Source organism: Choloepus didactylus, chromosome 21, assembly GCF_015220235.1.
Source record: "Choloepus didactylus isolate mChoDid1 chromosome 21, mChoDid1.pri, whole genome shotgun sequence".
Classification (NCBI taxonomy): Eukaryota; Metazoa; Chordata; class Mammalia; order Pilosa; family Megalonychidae; genus Choloepus; species Choloepus didactylus.
In genome coordinates this window covers 29,200,238-29,220,007 of record NC_051327.1, presented here as the reverse complement: position 1 = coordinate 29,220,007, position 19,770 = coordinate 29,200,238, and the positions used below count along the sequence as shown (strand labels likewise).

At 40.2% G+C, this 19,770-nt stretch overlaps 1 protein-coding gene and 2 pseudogenes across 2 annotated transcripts in view; 2 read left to right on the top strand and 1 right to left on the bottom strand.

Moving 5' to 3' along the window:
- The window catches only part of PDPK1 (3-phosphoinositide dependent protein kinase 1), a 92,325-nt gene that overhangs the window by 59,783 nt on the left and 12,772 nt on the right, over positions 1-19,770 (bottom strand). The window lies entirely within an intron of this gene.
- On the top strand, positions 12,519-13,933 carry LOC119518011 (annotated as a pseudogene).
- On the top strand, positions 18,439-19,466 carry LOC119518009 (annotated as a pseudogene).

The following is a 19,770-nucleotide window of genomic DNA, read 5'->3' as shown; positions in this document are numbered from 1 at the left end:
TGAATACTGAATCTGTATATAATTTTATTCTTCTTAGTTGTTAGGGTATTAGAATAGCTAGAAGGAAAGAACTGAAATGGTGGAGCATCCTTTGAAATTTGTTCTATAGCTACTTGTTAAATTGTAATTTGAGAGTTACTACCTTTTTGTATATAAGTTATATTTCACAATAAGGAAATAACTGAAACTATGGTACTGTGACTCATAACATTTTTGGAAATTTCCCATGTAACTACTTGTTAAAGTACACTTTGAAAGATATTACCTTTTTGTATATATGTTATATTTTACAAGAAGGAAGTAACTGAGACTGTGGAACTGTAACCCACAACATTCTTTGAAATTTGCTCTCTACTTGTTAAACCGCACTTGAAAAGTTATCACTTTTATGCATATATGTTATATTCTACAATTAAAAATATGATTAAAAAAAAAAAAAAAGACAAGAAAAAAAAAGTCAATGGAGAGGCGGGGCAAGATGGCAGACTGGTGAGCTGTAAGTTTTAGTTACTCCTCCAGGAAAGTAGGTAAAAAGCCAGGAACTGCGTGGACTGGACACCACAGAGCAATCTGTCTTTGGGCATACTTCATACAACACTCATGAAAACGTGGAACTGCTGAGATCAGCGAAATCTGTAAGTTTTTGCGGCCAGGGGACCCGCGCCCCTCCCTGCCAGGCTCAGTCCCGGGGGAGGAGGGGCTGTCAGCTCCGGGAAGGAGAAGGGAGAACTGCAGTGGCTGCTCTTATCGGAAACTCATTCTACTGATTCAAACTCCAACCATAGATAGACTGAAACCAGACACCAGAGACTCTGAGAGCAGCCAGCCCAGCAGAGAGGAGACAGGCATAGAAAAACAACAACACGAAAAACTCCAAAATAAAAGCAGAGGATTTTTGGAGTTCTGGTGAACACAGAAAGGGGAAGGGCGGAGCTCAGGCCTTGAGGCACATATGCAAATCCCGAAGCAAAGCTGATCTCTCTGCCCTGTGGACCTTTCCTTAATGGCCCTGGTTGCTTTGTCTATTAGCATTTCAATAACCCATTAGATCTCTGAGGAGGGCCGTTTTTTTTTTTTTTTTTTTTTTTTTAAATCCTTTTTTCTTTTTCTAAAACAATTACTCTAAGAAGCCCAATACAGAAAGCTTCAAAGAATTGCAATTTGGGCACGTCAAGTCAAGAGCAGAACTAAGAGAGCTCTGAGACAAAAGGCAATAATCCAGTGGCTGAGAAAATTCACTAAACAACACAACTTCCCAAGATAAGGGGGATGTCCGCTCACAGCCACCATCCTGGTGGACAGGAAACACTCCTGCCCATCGCCAGCCCCACAGCCCAGAGCTGCCCCAGACAACCCAGTGTGACGGAAGTGCTTCAAATAACAGGCACACACCACAAAACTGGGCGTGGACATTAGCCTTCCCTGCAACCTCAGCTGAATGTCCCAGAGCTGGGAAGGTGGAACAGTGTGAATTAACAAAGCCCCATTCAGCCATCATTTGAGCAGACTGGGAGCCTCCCTACACAGCCCAGCAGCCCAGAACTGCCCTGGGGGGACGGCACTCACCTGTGACATAGCACAGTCATCCCTCAACAGAGGACCCGGGGTGCACAGCCTGGAAGAGGGGCCCACTTGCAAGTCTCAGGAGCCATACGCCAATACCAAGGACTTGTGGGTCAGTGGCAGAGACAAACTGTGGCAGGACTGAACTGAAGGATTAGACTATTGCAGCAGCTTTAAAACTCTAGGATCATCAGGGAGATTTGATTGTTAGGGCCAACCCCCCTCCCCGACTGCCCAGAAACACGCCCCACATACAGGGCAGGCAACACCAACTACACACGCAAGCTTGGTACACCAATTGGGCCCCACAAGACTCACTCCCCCACTCACCAAAAAGGCTAAGCAGGGGAGAACTGGCTTGTGGAGAACAGGTAGCTCGTGGACGCCACCTGCTGGTTAGTTAGAGAAAGTGTACTCCACGAAGCTGTAGATCTGATAAATTAGAGATAAGGACTTCAATAGGTCTACAAACCCTAAAAGAACCCTATCAAGTTCAGCAAATGCCACGAGGCCAAAAACAACAGAAGATTATAAAGCATATGAAAAAACCAGATGATATGGATAACCCAAGCCCAAGCACCCAAATCAAAAGACCAGAAGAGACACAGCACCTAGAGCAGCTACTCAAAGAACTAAAGATGAACAATGAGACCATAGTACGGGATATGAAGGAAATCAAGAAGACCCTAGAAGAGCATAAAGAAGACATTGCAAGACTAAATAAAAAAATGGATGATCTTATGGAAATTAAAGAAACTGTTGACCAAATTAAAAAGATTCTGGACACTCATAGTACAAGACTAGAGGAAGTTGAACAACGAATCAGTGACCTGGAAGATGACAGAATGGAAAATGAAAGCATAAAAGAAAGAATGGGGAAAAAAATTGAAAAACTCGAAATGGACCTCAGGGATATGATAGATAATATGAAACGTCCGAATATAAGACTCATTGGTGTCCCAGAAGGGGAAGAAAAGGGTAAAGGTCTAGGAAGAGTATTCAAAGAAATTGTTGGGGAAAACTTCCCAAATCTTCTAAACAACATAAATACACAAATCATAAATGCTCAGCGAACTCCAAATAGAATAAATCCAAAAAAAACCCACTCCGAGACATATACTGATCACACTGTCAAACATAGAAGAGAAGGAGCAAGTTCTGAAAGCAGCAAGAGAAAAGCAATTCACCACATACAAAGGAAACAGCATAAGACTAAGTAGTGACTACTCAGCAGCCACCATGGAGGCAAGAAGGCAGTGGCACGATATATTTAAAATTCTGAGTGAGAGGAATTTCCAGCCAAGAATACTTTATCCAGCAAAGCTCTCCTTCAAATTTGAGGGAGAGCTTAAATTTTTCACAGACAAAGAAATGCTGAGAGAATTTGCTAACAAGAGACCTGCCCTACTGGAGATACTAAAGGGAGCCCTACAGACAGAGAAACAAAGACAGGACAGAGAGACTTGGAGAAAGGTTCAGTACTAAAGAGATTCGGTATGGGTACAATAAAGGATATTAATAGAGAGAGGGAAAAATATGGCAAACATAAACCAAAGGATAAGATGGCCGATTCAAGAAATGCCTTCACGGTTATAACGTTGAATGTAAATGGATTAAACTCCCCAATTAAAAGATATAGATTCGCAGAATGGATCAAAAAAAATGAACCATCAATATGTTGCATACAAGAGACTCATCTTAGACACAGGGACACAAAGAAACTGAAAGTGAAAGGATGGAAAAAACTATTTCATGCAAGCTACAGCCAAAAGAAAGCAGGTGTAGCAATATTAATCTCAGATAAAAAAGACTTCAAATGCAGGGATGTTTTGAGAGACAAAGAAGGCCACTACATACTAATAAAAGGGGCAATTCAGCAAGAAGAAATAACAATCGTAAATGTCTATGCACCCAATCAAGGTGCCACAAAATACATGAGAGAAACACTGGCAAAACTAAAGGAAGCAATTGATGTTTCCACAATAATTGTGGGAGACTTCAACACATCACTCTCTCCTATAGATAGATCAACCAGACAGAAGACCAATAAGGAAATTGAAAACCTAAACAATCTGATAAATGAATTAGATTTAACAGACATATACAGGACATTACATCCCAAATCACCAGGATACACATACTTTTCTAGTGCTCACGGAACTTTCTCCAGAATAGATCATATGCTGGGACATAAAACAAGCCTCAATAAATTTAAAAAGATTGAAATTATTCAAAGCACATTCTCTGACCACAATGGAATACAATTAGAAGTCAATAACCATCAGAGACTTAGAAAATTCACAAATACCTGGAGGTTAAACAACACACTCCTAAACAATCAGTGGGTTTAAAGAAGAAATAGCAAGAGAAATTGCTAAATATATAGAGACGAATGAAAATGAGAACACAACATACCAAAACCTATGGGATGCAGCAAAAGCAGTGCTAAGGGGGAAATTTATAGCACTAAACACATATATTAAAAAGGAAGAAAGAGACAAAATCAAAGAACTAATGGATCAACTGAAGAAGCTAGAAAATGAACAGCAAACCAATCCTAAACCAAGTACAAGAAAAGAAATAACAAGGATTAAAGCAGAAATAAATGACATAGAGAACAAAAAACAATAGAGAGGATAAATATCACCGAAAGTTGGTTCTTTGAGAAGATCAACAAGATTGACAAGCCCCTAGCTAGACTGACAAAATCAAAAAGAGAGAAGACCCATATAAACAAAATAATGAATGAAAAAGGTGACATAACTGCAGATCCTGAAGAAATTAAAAAAATTATAAGAGGATATTAGGAACAACTGTATGGCAACAAACTGGATAATGTAGAAGAAATGGACAATTTCCTGGAAACATATGAACAACCTAGACTGACCAGAGAAGAAATAGAAGACCTCAACCAACCCATCACAAGCAAAGAGATCCAATCAGTCATCAAAAATCTTCCCACAAATAAATGCCCAGGGCCAGATGGCTTCACAGGGGAATTCTACCAAACTTTCCAGAAAGAACTGACACCAATCTTACTCAAACTCTTTCAAAACATTGAAAAAAATGGAACACTACCTAACTCATTTTATGAAGCTAACATCAATCTAATACCAAAACCAGGCAAAGATGCTACAAAAAAGGAAAACTACCGGCCAATCTCCCTAATGAATATAGATGCAAAAATCCTCAACAAAATACTTGCAAATCGAATCCAAAGACACATTAAAAAAATCATACACCATGACCAAGTGGGGTTCATTCCAGGCATGCAAGGATGGTTCAGCATAAGAAAAACAATCAATGTATTACAACACATTAACAAGTCAAAAGGGAAAAATCAATTGATCATCTCAATAGATGCTGAAAAAGCATTTGACAAAATCCAACATCCCTTTTTGATAAAAACACTTCAAAAAGTAGGAATTGAAGGAAACTTCCTCAACATGATAAAGAGCATATATGAAAAACCCACAGCCAGCATAGTACTCAATGGTGAGAGACTGAAAGCCTTCCCTCTAAGATAGACCCTCAGATCTATGGCCGACTGATCTTTGATAAGGCCCCCAAAGTCACCAAACTGAGCCATAATGGTCTTTTCAACAAATGGGGCTGGGAGAGTTGGATATCCATATCCAAAAGAATGAAAGAGGACCCCTACCTCAACCCCTACACAAAAATTAACTCAAAATGGACCAAAGATCTCAATATAAAAGAAAGTACCATAAAACTCCTAGAAGATAATGTAGGAAAACATCTTCAAGACCTTGTATTAGGAGGCCACTTCCTAGACTTTACACCCAAAGCACAAGCAACAAAAGAGAAAATAGATAAATGGGAACTCCTCAAGCTTAGAAGTTTCTGCACCTCAAAGGAATTTCTCAAAAAGGTAAAGAGGCAGCCAACTCAATGGGAAAAAATTTTTGGAAACCATGTATCTGACAAAAGACTGATATCTTGCATATACAAAGAAATCCTACAACTCAATGACAATAGTACAGACAGCCCAATTATAAAATGGGCAAAAGATATGAAAAGACAGTTCTCTGAAGAGGAAATACAAATGGCCAAGAAACACATGAAAAAATGTTCAGCTTCACTAGCTATTAGAGAGATGCAAATTAAGACCACAATGAGATACCATCTAACACCGGTTAGAATGGCTGCCATTAAACAAACAGGAAACTACAAATGCTGGAGGGGATGTGGAGAAATTGGAACACTTATTCATTGTTGGTGGGACTGTATAATGGTTCAGCCACTCTGGAAGTCAGTCTGGCGGTTCCTTAGAAAACTAGATATAGAGCTACCATTCGATCCAGCGATTGCACTTCTCGGTATATACCCGGAAGATCGGAAAGCAGTGACACGAACGGATATCTGCACTCCAATGTTCATAGCAGCATTATTCACAATTGCCAAGAGATGGAAACAACCCAAATGTCCTTCAACAGATGAGTGGATAAATAAAATGTGGTATATACACACGATGGAATACTACGCGGCAGTAAGAAGGAACGATCTCGTGAAACATATGACAACATGGATGAACCTTGAAGACATAATGCTGAGCGAAATAAGCCAGGCACAAAAAGAGAAATATTATATGCTACCACTAATGTGAACTTTGAAAAATGTAAAACAAATGGTTTATAATGTAGAATGTAGGGGAACTAGCAATAGAGAGCAATTAAGGAAGGGGGAACAATAATCCAAGAAGAACAAATAAGCTATTTAACGTTCTGGGGATGCCCAGAAATGACTATGGTCTGTTAATTTCTGATGGATGTAGTAGGAACAAGTTCACTGAAATGTTGCTATATTATGTAACTTTCTTGGGGTAAAGTAGGAACATGTTGGAAGTTAAGCAGTTATCTTAGGTTAGTTGTCTTTTTCTTACTCCCTTGTTATGGTCTCTTTGAAATGTTCTTTTATTGTATGCTTGTTTTCTTTTTAACTTTTTTTTTCATACAGTTGATTTAAAAAAGAAGGGAAAGTTAAAAAAAAAAAAAAAAGAGAAAAGACAAACAAGGAAAAAAAAAAAAAAGATGTAGTGCCCCCCTTGAGGAGCCTGTGGAGAATGCAGGGGTATTCGCCTACCCCACCTCCATGGTTGCTAACATGACCACAGACATAGGGGACTGGTGGTTTGATGGGTTGAGCCCTCTACCATAAGTTTTACCCTTGGGAAGACGGTTGCTGCAAAGGAGAGGCTAGGCCTCCCTGTATTTGTGCCTAAGAGTCTCCTCCTGAATGCCTCTTTGTTGCTCAGATGTGGCCCTCTCTCTCTGGCTAAGCCAACTTGAAAGGTGAAATCACTGCCCTCCCCTCTACGTGGGATCAGACACCCAGGGAAGTGAATCTCCCTGGCAACGTGGAATATGACTCCCGGGGAGGAATGTAGACCCGGCATCGTGGGATGGAGAACATCTTCTTGACCAAAAGGGGGATGTGAAAGGAAATGAAATAAGCTTCAGTGGCAGAGAGATTCCAAAACGAGCCGAGAGATCACTCTGGTGGGCACTCTTACGCACACTTTAGACAACCTTTTTTAGATTCTAAAGAATTGGGGTAGCTGGTGGTGGATACCTGAAACTATTAAACTACAACCCAGAACCCATGAATCTCGAAGTCAGTTGTATAAAAATGTAGCTTATGAGGGGTGACAATGGGATTGGGAAAGCCATAAGGACCACACTCCACTTTGTCTAGTTTATGGATGGATGTGTAGAAAAGTAGGGGAAGGAAACAAACAGACAAAGGTACCCAGTGTTCTTTTTTACTTCAATTGCTCTTTTTCACTCTAATTATTATTCTTGTTATTTTTGTGTGTGTGCTAATGAAGGTGTCAGGGATTGATTTAGGTGATGAATGTACAACTATGTAATGGTACTGTAAACAATCGAAAGTACAATTTGTTTTGTATGACTGCGTGGTATGTGAATATATCTCAATAAAATGATGATTAAAAAATAAATAAATAAATAAATAAATAAATACCAAAAAAAAAAAAAAAAAAAAAAAGTCAATGGATTAAACTCCCCTACTAAAAGGCAGAGATTTAGACTGAATGAAAAAGCATGCTCTATCTATATGCTGTCTAGAAGTGTGATGGAGAAGTTAGGATTTAAGGACTGACTATGACTACTGAATCATTATACAGATTTTTTTTCTTACTTTCTGGTATATTAGAGTAGAAAGAGGGAAATACCTGAAACCTGAACAGTAATCCAACAGCCTTGATCTCTGATAATGATTGTACAGCTTTTATCTTGTGCCCTTGTGACTGTAAAAACCTTGTGACTAATTGTCATTCGTACCCATTTATCCAGTTTTTCAACTTTAAAGTCTTATGATCACTAAAGACAGCCCCTAATGTTTATTTTTTTGGTGCTGAAACCCGGAACCAAACCAGCCTAATGTTTATTAATGAAGGGTCTTGGGTCAGCCCAGAACTAATCTACCCCAAGTCCAAAATTATCTTGATAACCGAAGCTGGATCTAACCAAAATAGGCCCACATGACATGTGCAGTAGCTTAGACTTTAACCTACCAGTCACCTATACCTCGTTATACTACTAAAAATCACACCCATCATCATATTAAGGCCACCATTTTTTTACATATGTTCTGTGACTAAGCATGTAATCAATCTGCGCATGCTAGATAAGTGAATCACTTATAATTACATCATCTGGGGCCACTGCACTCATTATCCAAAACCTGCCCATCTTTTGATAATATAAAACTATCAGAATTACTGCAGTTCGGGGAGACAGATTTTGGACCCATAGGCCATCTGTTCTACTGTTTTGCACCTAGCAATAAAACTCTTTCTCTCTCTGAAACCCTGATGTATCAGGAATTGGTCATTTGAGCGCATCGGCAAAAGAATCCATCGCCTTGGTCCGGTAATACAAGAGATTCACTTTACGTAAAAGGACACAAAGAGGTTGAAAGTAAATGAGTGGAAAAAGACATTCAAGCAAACAGTAATCAAAAGAGCTGGAAGGTTATATAAGTGTCAGACAAAATGGACTTTATTTAAAAAATGTTGTAAGAGACAAAAGGGTTAGACTGATAAGTTTCAATCCAGCAAGATAGAACAATTATAAGCACATATGCACCTCATAATAGAGCCCCAGAATATATGAAGTGAAATTTTACAACGTTGAAGGGAGAAATAGTTCTACAACAACAGTTGGAGGCTTTAATACTTGACTTTCAACAACTGATAGAACATTAAACAGAATATCAATAAGGAAATAGAGGACTTGAACAATACTGCAAACCAATTAGACCTAACGGACATATACAGAACACTCCACCCAACATCAGCAGAATGCACACTCTTCTCAAGTGCAATGGAACATTTCCTAGGATAGACCAGATGTTAGGTCACAAATCAAATCTTTAACAAATTTTTAAAATAATGAAGTCATACAAAGTATCTATTGGACCACAAAGAAATAAAGCTAGAAATCAAAAACCAAAAGAAAACCGGAAATTTTACAAAAAAGTGGAAATTAAACACATAAAATTTGAGAAATCAATGTGTCAAAGAAATCACTAGAGAAATTAGTAAATATACTGAGACAAATAAAAACTAAAACACAACATACAAAAAAAACTTAATGGGATACAGCAAAGGCAGTACTCAGAGAGAAATTTATATCTAAATATCTGCATTAAAAAAGAAGAAAGCTCACAAATCATTAACCTAACTTCACACCTAAAGAAACTAGAACAAGAAGAGCAACCTAAACCCAAAGTTAGTAGAAGGAAGGAAATAGTAAAGATTAAAGCAGAAACAAATAAAATAGAGAACTGAAACACAAGAGAGAATCAACAAAACCAAAAGTTGTTTTGAAAAGATCAATAAAACTACAAACTTTTATCCAGACTGACAAGGAGGACACATATTACAAAAATCAGGAATTAATGATTTTCATTATACTGAAAATATAATAACATTACTACTGTCCTTACAGAAACAAAAAGGTTATAAGAGGGTCTTGTGAACAATTATACGCTGTGACGGTTTGAATGTATTATGTCCCCCAAAACGCCATTATCTCTGATGCAATCTTGCGGAAGCAGACTGTATTAGTCTTGATTAGGTTGGAACCTATTGATTGTTTCTGTGGAGCTGTAACTCAATCAACAGTGGGCAACACTTTGATTGGATAATTTCCATGGAGGGGTGGGCCTAATTAAATCACTAGAGCCATATAAATGAGCTGACAGACAGGAATGAAGAGCGACTAAGAGTGACATTTTGGAGAGGAGCTGCAGCTTACAGAGACATTTTGAAGATGGCCATTGGAAGGCGACCCTGACATTTTGGAGAAAGCCATTCTGAAACCAGAACTCTGGAGCAGATGCCAGCCATGTGCCTTCCTAGCTAACAGAGGTTTTCTGGATGCCATTGGCCATCCTTCAGTGAAGGTACTCGATTAGTGATGCCTTACCTTGGATACTTTATGGCCTTAAGACTGTAACCTGTGTAACTAAATAATCCCCCTTTACAAAAGCCAATCCGTTTCTGGTGTTTTGCAAAAAGGCAGCATTAGCAAATCGGAACATATGCCAACAACTTAGAAAACCTAGATGAAAAGGACAAACTCCTAAAAACATAAAAATCACCTAACAGTAAGCAAGAAGAAACAGAAAATCTCAACAGACTTATAACAAATAAAGAGATTGAATCAGAAGTCAAAAACCTCCCAACAAAGATAAGTCCAAGACTAGATGGTTTCACTGCTAAATGCTACCAAACATTTAAGGAAGTTTTAACACCAATTCTTCTCAAACTCTTCCCAAAAAATACACAGGGGAGGATTACTTCCTAACTCGTTCTATGAGGCCAGCATTAACCTGACAGCAAAGCCAGATAAAGACAGAAGAAAATTACATACCAATATCCATCATGAATATAGACAAAAACAACCTCAACAAGATACTGGTAAACCAAATCCAACGGTATATTAAAAGGAAAACCCATGACCAAGTGGGATTTATTCCAGGAATGCAAGGATGGATCAACATAAAATCAATGTAATTCACCACATTATTAGAATGAAGGAGAAAAACCACATGATCTTTTCAGTTGATACAGAAAAGGCATTTGACAAAACCTAACATCCTTTCGTGAAAAAGACACTCAGAAAACAAGTTAACAGAAGGGGACTTTCTCAACATGATAAACGACATTTCTGAAAAACCCACAACAAATATCATACTCAATGGTGAAAGACTGGAAGCTTTCCCCCTAAGATCAGGAACAAGAAAGGATGTCCACTGTCACCACTGTTATTCAACACTAAACTGGACATTTTAGCCAGAGCAATCAGGCAAGAGAAAAAAATAAAAGGTATCTAAATAGCAAAGAAAGACGTCAAAATAGCCCTATTTACAGGTGATAGGATCCTATATACAGAAAATTCCAAAAAGAAAGCTAATAGAACTAATAAATTCAGCAAAGTTGAATAATACAAGATAATCAAGCAGAAGGCAGCTGGGTTTCTACACATCAGTAATGAACAATCTGAACAGGAAACAACAAAAAATCAATTCCATTTATAATAGCATCTAAAAGAATAAAATACCCAGGAATAAATTTAAACAAGGAGTGAAAGATGTGTACACTGAAAACGATAAACATTGCTGACAACAATTAAAGAAGGCCTATATAAATGGAAAGACATCCTGTGTTCACAGATCGGAAGTCTTTATATTGTTAAGATGTCAATTCAGACCTAAAGTGATCTACAAATTCAATGCAATCCCTATCAAAGCAATAGCAGCCCAGTTTTGCAGAAATGGAAAAGCTGCCCCTCAAACTTATATAGAATTGCAAGGGGCCCCAAATAGCCAAAATGGTCTCAAAAAAAAAAAAAAAAAAAAAAGTTGGAGGACTCACCTTCCTGGTTCAAAACTTACTACAAAGCTACAGTAATTAAAACAGTGTGGTACTGGCATAAGGACAGACATCTAGGCCAATGGAACAGAATTGAGAGTCCAGAGTTCATTCTACACATCTGTGGCCAACTGATCTTCAACAAGGGTGCCAAGTCCATTCAGTGGGGAAAGAACAGTCTCTTCACCAAATGGTGCTGGGACAACGGAAATCCACATGCATAAGAATGAATGTGGACACCTACCTCTTACCATTTACAAAAATTAATTCAAAATGAATCAGTAATCTAAATATAAAAGCTAAAACAATAAAACTCTTACAAGAATACACAGGGAAATATATTCAGGACCTTGTAGCACACAATGGATTTTTAGATTTTACACCAAAAACACAAGTAACCAAAGAAAAAACAGATAAATGGGACTTCATCAAAATTAAAAACTTTTGTGCATCAAAGGACATTAACAAGAAAGCGAAAAGACAAACTGCAGAATGGAAGAAAATATTTGGAAGGCATGTATGTAATAAGGGTTTAATATCCAGAATATATAAAGCACTGCTACAACTCAACAACAAAAAGCCAAACAACCCAATTTAAAAATGGGCCAAGAGGGAGCGCTCGGAGCGAGCCTCTGACAGAGGGCGGCATGTGACGCAGTTGGGCCCTCTGCACCCGAAGTGGTGGTCCGTAGCGGTGGCAGCGGCGGCGATGGCTTCATGTTGGCCGCGCGCTGCTCCTTGAGCGGCCGGTGGCAGAGGGCCCGGGCCCTCACTCCTGACACTTCCCTTCCCCTACCACGTCACGGTTGTTTGGCACAGACTCGACCCTCTGTAAGCCTGTTTGCCTTAATGAATAAACAAACATGGAGGAGTTAAACCTAAAAATAGTTATAAAAGAGTCTGGGTATTTATGTGCTCCTGAAATGTGGGGCCCAGGGAAGAGGACCTATACAGTTGCTATTTTACATGGTACTTAGGTACCTAACTTTATTCATATCTACTAGCTCCTAAATACCTAAGACTTTCTGGAACAAGGATGTTTAATAAATCATTTGGAACACCCTCTGGGGGTGGCACAAGTGGCTTTGGCACAACTTAAACATTTGGGCAGAATACTGGTTTTGGCACTACTAGTGGAGGGGCATTTGGAACATCTGCCTTTGGTTCTAGCAACAATACTGGAGGCCTTTTTGGAAATTCACAGACTAAACCAGGAGGATTGCTTGGTACCAATTCATTTAGCCAGTCAGCTACCTCCACAAGCACTGGTTTTCGGTTTGGCACATCAACAGGAACATCCAACAGCTTGTTTGGAACTGCAAGTACAGGAACCAGACTTTTCTCATCCCCAAACAATGCCTTTACACAAAATAAACCAAGTGGCTTTGGGAATTTGGGAACAAGTACTAGCAGTGGGGGACTCTTTGGAACTACAAATACCACCTCTAACCCTTTTGGTAGCACATCTGGCTCTCTTTGGGCCAAGTAGTTTTACAGCTGCTCATACCGGGACTACCATTAAATTTAACCCTCCAGCTGGTACAGATACGATGGTCAAAGCTGGAGTCAGCACTAACATCAGTACTAAGCACCAGTGTATTACTGCTATGAAAGAATATGAAAGCAAGTCACTAGAGGAATTTCGTTTAGAGAATTATCAGGCTAACTGGAAAGGCCCACAAAACCAGGTGGGAGCAGGTACCACAACTGGCTTGTGTGGCTCTTCTCCAGCCACCTGCAGCACTACAGGACTCTTCAGCTCTTCCACCACTAATTCAGGCTTTGCATATGGTCAGAACAAAACTGCCTTTGGAACTAGCACAACTGGATTTGGAATAAATGCAGGTGGTCTTTTTGGCCAACAAAATCAACAGACCACTAGCCTCTTCAGCAAGCCATTTGGCCAGGCTACAACCACCCAGAACTCTGGCTTTTCTTTTGGTAATACCAGTACACTAGGACAGCCAAGCACTAACACCATGGGTTTATTCGGAGTAACCCAAGCCTCACAGCCTGGAGGTCTTTTTGGGACAGCTACAAACACCAGCACTGGGACAGCATTTGACACAGGATCTCTTTGGGCAGACCAGTACTGGATTTGGTGCTGCTGGTTTGACCCTGTTTGGCAATAACAAGCTTACTACATTTGGAACCAGCACAACCAGTGCTCCTTCATTTGGTACAACCAGTGGCGGGCTCTTTGGTTTTCGCTCTAATATCAGTGGGAATAGTATTTTTGGAAGCAAACCAGCACCTGGGACTCTGGGAACTGGGCTTGGAGCAGGATTTGGAACAGCTCTTGGTGCTGGACAGGCATCTTTATTTGGCAACAACCAACCTAAGATCAGAGGGCCTCTGGGTACAGGAGACTTTGGGGCTCCTGGATTTAATACCACGACAGCCACTTTGGGATTTGGAGCCCCCCAGGTCCCAGCAGAAAACCTTAACTAATACAGTGACCATAAAGAAGAATTTTTAAGCTTGAAAAAGCAAATGGCAGAACTTATGGGAAAGAAAGGCCTAGAAGAAGAGATGAAAAACACAGTGGAGACATACAAAGCAGATTTGAAGAGGAAGAAGAAAGGATCCATGAACTAGAGGACAGGACATCTGAAATCCTGCACACAGAAGAACAGATAGGGAAAAGAGTGGAAAAATATGAGCAGCGTCTCAGGGAATTGAAGTGCACAATGACAACATATGAAGCGCACGAATATCCATGTCATGGGTATCCCAGAAGGAGAATGGAAGGGAAAAGGAGTAGAAAGAATAATGGAGGAAATAATCACTGAAAATTTCCCATCTTTTATGAAAGACATAAAATTACAGATCCAAGACGTGCAGCATACCCCAAACAGAATAGATCCGAATAGACCTACCCCAAGACACTTAAACAGATGATCAAATGTCAAGAGAGAACTCTGAAAGCAGCAAGAGAAAAGCGATCCATCACATACAAGAGCAGCTCATTAAGACTGTGTGGATTTCTCAGTAGAAACCATGGAGGCAAGAAGGCAGTGGTATGATATATTTATGATCCTGAAAGAGAAGTACAGCCAACGAAGAATTCTATATCCAGCAAAACTGTCCTTCAAAAATTAGGGAGAGTTTAAAATATTTTCAGACAAACAGACACCGGAGAGAGTTTGTGAACAAGATACTTGCTCTACAAGAAATACTAAAGGGAGCGCTACAGGCAGATAGGAAAACACAAGAGAGAGAGGTTAGGAAGGCTAGGGGCATGTACGACACCAGAAGGAAAGATAGAAGATAAAGGCTGGGACTATATAACTTAGTGAAACCTAGAATGGTCAATGAAGGTGATTAAGTGTACTAATACAAGAATGTTTTACATGAGGGAGAACAAATGAATGTCAACATGGCAAGGTGTTAAAAACTGGATGATATGGGGAAAAATATAATCAATGCAAACCAGAGTCTATAGTTAACAGTAACATCGTAATACCATTTCCATTAATTTTAACAAAGGCAGTATAACAAAGCTAAATGTCTATGGGGAGGGATATGAGGGAGTGGTATGGGATTCTTGGTGGTGGTGGTGTTATATGACCTTTTCATTGTATTTTATTTTTTTCTTCTATTTTTTATTTTTTTATTCCTCATTTTTTTGTCCTCTTCCTCTTTCTTTGCAGTAGAAATGGAAATGTCCTCATACAGATTGTGGTGGTAAATGCATACCTGTGATTATATGGGAATAACTGATTGTTTGCTTTAGATGGGTTGTATTGTATGTGACTAAAACTGTTTAAAAAATAAACAGGGATACAAAAAAAAAAAAAAAAAATGGGCCAAGAAATGGATAGAGGTGACAGTGGCACATTATTATGATAATAACTAACACTACTGAATTCCATGTGAACATGGTGGAAAGGGGAAGTTTAGAGTCATGGATGTCACCAGAAGGAAAGTTAGGAGATTAAAACATGGGAATGTATAACACAGTGAATCTTGAGGTAGACAATGACTATGATTAACTGTACAAATATAAAAAAGTTATTTCATGAAGTACAACAAATGTACAACACTACGACAAGGAGTTAACAATAGAGGGGTATACAGGAAAAATGTACCTATTGCAAACTAAGGACTACAGTTAACAGTAATATCTTAATATTCTTTCATCATCAGTAACAAATGTACCAAGCCAATATTATGGGTCAATAATAGGGGAGGACAAAGGGTATGGGATAATTTGAGTTTCCTTTTTTCTTTTTCTTTTCTAGAGTAATGAAGACGTTCTAAAATTGATCTTGGTGACATACGCACAACTATGTGATGATACTGTGGGCTACTACTGATTGTATACTTTGGATGGTTTGTACAGTGTATGAATATATCTCAATAAAAATTGCATTTAAAAAAATGGGCCAAGAATTTGAAGACATTTCTCCAATAATGATATTCAAATGGCCAATAAGCATATGAAAAAATGCTCAATATTATTAGCCATTAGTGAAATGCAAATTAAAACTACAATAAGATACCACTTCACACTCACTAGGATGTTGAGTATTTAAAAAATTAAAAATACCAGGAGTTGGTTAGGATGCAAAGAAACAGGAGCCCTCAAACTTTGCTGGTGGGAATGTAAAAAGGTACAGCTGCAGTGGAAAACAATTTGGCAGTGCCTCAGAAAGTTAAACGTAGACTTGCCATACAATGCAACGATTCCAATCCTCAGTATACACTCAAGTGTTGAAAGCAGGGACTCGGACAGATATTTGTATAGCAACGTTCATCACAGCATTGTTCATGACAGCTAGGGGCGGAGACAATCCTAGTGTCTATGAACAGATGAACAGATAAACAATGTGTGGTCTATCAATACAGAGGAATATTATTCAGCCATAGAAAGAAATGAAGTGAAATAAGTCAGACACAAAAGAACAAATATTGTATTTTTCCATATGAAATACTTGGAACAAATAAATTCATAAGAGACCAAAAGCAGATTAGTGGTTACAAGAGGTGGCAGGAGGGGAGAAGGGAGAGTTATTGCTAAATGACTAAGTTTTGGTTTAGGATAATGAAAATAGTCGGGAAATAGTAGTAAAAGTTACATAGTATTATCAATGTACTCAATGTCAAAGAATTGTCCACTTAAAATGGTTTCAATGATTTTTGTAGCATAGTTTGTCACAAATAAACATTTAAAACTAAAAAACAACATCTAAACAAACAAAGGCAGTCATGGTAGAAAGGAAGGACAATAAAAGGTATGACATGAAAACAATTAGCATAATGGCAGAAGTAAATCTTGCCTTATCAATAATTTCCTTAAATATGAATGGATTAAGCTCTCCAATCCAAAGGCAGAGATTGGCAGAATGGATTAGGAAACATGACCCAACTATATGCTTTTTTACAAAAGGCTCATCCTAAATCCATAGATACATATAGGTTGAAAGTGAAAGGATGGAAAGAAATATTTCAGGCAAGCGGTAATCAAAAGAAACTGGGGTGGTTATATTGGTATCAGAAAAAATAGTCCTAGTCAAAAACTGTTACAGGAGACAAGAAGAACATTATACTGTTAAAAGTGTCAATTCGATAAGAAGATTTAACAATTACAAATATATATGCAGCTAACAGCAGAGCACCAAAATACATGAAGCAAATATCGACAGAACTGAAGGAAGAACTAAAAAGTTTCTACAGTAAGAGTGGAGGTTTCAACATGTCACTTTCAATAGTGAACAGAACATCTAAACATTAAGATTAATAAGGAAACAGAGCACCTGAGCAACACTATAAACCAACTTGATCTCACCAACATACATGCAATACGACATATATAGAATTCACCCAATAAGAGTGAATTCACATTCTTTTCAAGTGTGTGCAGCTCATCCTCTACGACAGACCACGTGTTAAGCACAAGGGAAATCTCAGTATATTTTAAAACACTGAAATCATAAAAAGTAACCTCTCTGACCACAAACTAGGAATCAGTAACAGAAGGAAAAATGGAAAAGTTACAAACATGGAAATGAAGCAGCACATTCTTCAACAACCAATGGGTAGAAGAAATTACAAGGGAAACTGGAAAATACTCAGAGACAAAAGAAAACAAAGACACAACATACCAAAACTATGGGATGCAGTGAAGGCAGCGTTCAGAGGGAAATTTATAGCTACGAATGCTTATAATTTAAAAAGAAAGCTCTCTAGTAACTTGACTTTACAAATTGAGGAACTAGGAAAACAAAAGGAAAGCAAACCCAAAGTTAGAAAAAAGGAAAAAAGATTAGAGTGGAGAGAAATGAAATAGAAAATAGAAAAACAGAAAAGAAAACCACAAGTTGGCTCTTTGAGACAAAAATCAATAAAATTGACAAACATTTAGCTAAACTGACAAAGAAAAAAGATAAGAGTTGCAAATAAATAAAATCAGTGGTGATATTACCACTGAACCTAAGGAAATAAAAAGGATAAGTCAATATTATGAACAACTGTACACCAACAAACTAGATAATCCAGAAAAAATGGAAAAATTCCTAAAAATATATCAAATCAACTTCAGAAGAAACAGAAAACATCACCAAACCTATAACAAATAAGAGACTGAATTAATAATCAAAAACCATACACCAAAGATAAGTCCAGGACCAGATGGCTTCAGTGGTGAATTCTACCAAACATTTAAAAGAATTAATTCCAATCCTTCCCAACCTCTTCTGAAGAATTCAAGAGGCGGGAGAGAAGGGCCTGGCCTGGCACGGCCCTGGTCAGAACCTTTGGGTTCTCGGGGCCCTTCCCCTGCTTTGTGGGATCACCGCCCCGTTTGAGAAGCTAGACTTGCCACAGGCCTGACCCCACCCCAGGCACCACGTCCGCCCTTCACGCCCCCTTTGCCCACCCCACCCAGCCCTCCAGAGCAGCTGGGGCTTGGGGAGAAGCGCTCCCCAGAGACTGTGGCCTGAGGAGCAGACGGGATGACTTGGGGCTCCTCAGGCTGGGCATGTGGGCTGGGGGCAAGGAAGGCTCAGGGAAAGGAGGGAAGGTGTGGGGGGGGACAGTGTGTGTGCAGGTGAAGGATGACTTCCGTGAGACTGCTCTGGTCAGCGAGAAAGGGGGAGTGGGGCTGGGGGCTGTGCCTGCCCCCTCTCTGCCTCCCCCTTGGGGAGATGACCCCACCAAGGCCATAATGGTCTCTCCCTCCCTCAGCACCTTCTCTGGTGATGGAGAGAAAAAGTGAGTCCCCAAAGCCGGGGAGGCCTGGCAGGAAAGACCCGGAGCCCTGAGAGGTGGCCCAAGAGACCCAGCTGTACCTAGCGAGCCGCCTGCAGACGTCAGCTCTCCAGGGGAACCGAGTGGCCCCAGAGGACCCAAACCTGAGCAGCTCGTGGCACTGGAGAGCTGCTCCAGCGGGGTGAGTGGCCCCTTGAGCTGCCCAGTCACCGTGACGGTCTCTGCCGCTGCCAAGGAGCCCCACATTCACAGTCCAGCCCCTCTGAGCAAACAGGACTCCAGCTCAGTCAGCAAAGGGCTCCCCCTCGTGAAGGAGCACGTGGATGCTGGTGAACAGCTTCCGGGAAGCTGCCATCTTCCTGCTACAGCAGTGTCAGTGGCACCGAGGACTCGTCCGACACGGAGAAGGAGACTGCGTGGTGGCACTCCAGGCTTGAGGGAGCGACTGCAGGAGTCTGCTTACTGTAACCATGAGACTCGGGACTGTCCAAAGATTCCCTGGAACGTCTGGGCATCTGCTGCCATGGGCTCTGCTCTAGGTGAGGGGCCTGCAGGAAACCGAGGGGGCCTCCTGGACCAGATCTTCCCTCACTGCGACACCAGCCACTGTGGGAAATGCTCCGAGAAGCTTTTCCAGGCCGAGAAGAAGTTGATGATCCCAGACAAGCGTGGCTGTTCCCAGCTGCCCCAAGCTGCTGGCTCCTCATCCTCACTTCCTCCCTTCCACCGGACTTCGTGCTTTCGCCCGTCTGAATTGGCTGGCACCCAGTAGCATTAATGATGCTGTGATAAAAGGTCTGTAACCTTTTACAGTTTACAAAGCACTTCCCATCCGTGATCTTATTTCAGGAACGATGAAAGAGGATTGAGCAAGAACCCCTCTCGGCTTCCTGAAGAGTGCAGGTGGCCCCGGACCTCAGGCACAGGCGGGAGTGTGGGGTTCCACCTGTCCTGACCTAGGGAGCTGCCGAGAGCCACCGAGCGCCTGCCACCTTCAGGCAGGAGCAGAAAGCCTCCCCCGGGGCTTCTGAGGGCCCAGCCCCTCCCCAAGGCACCCCCTTACAGAGAGGCATCCT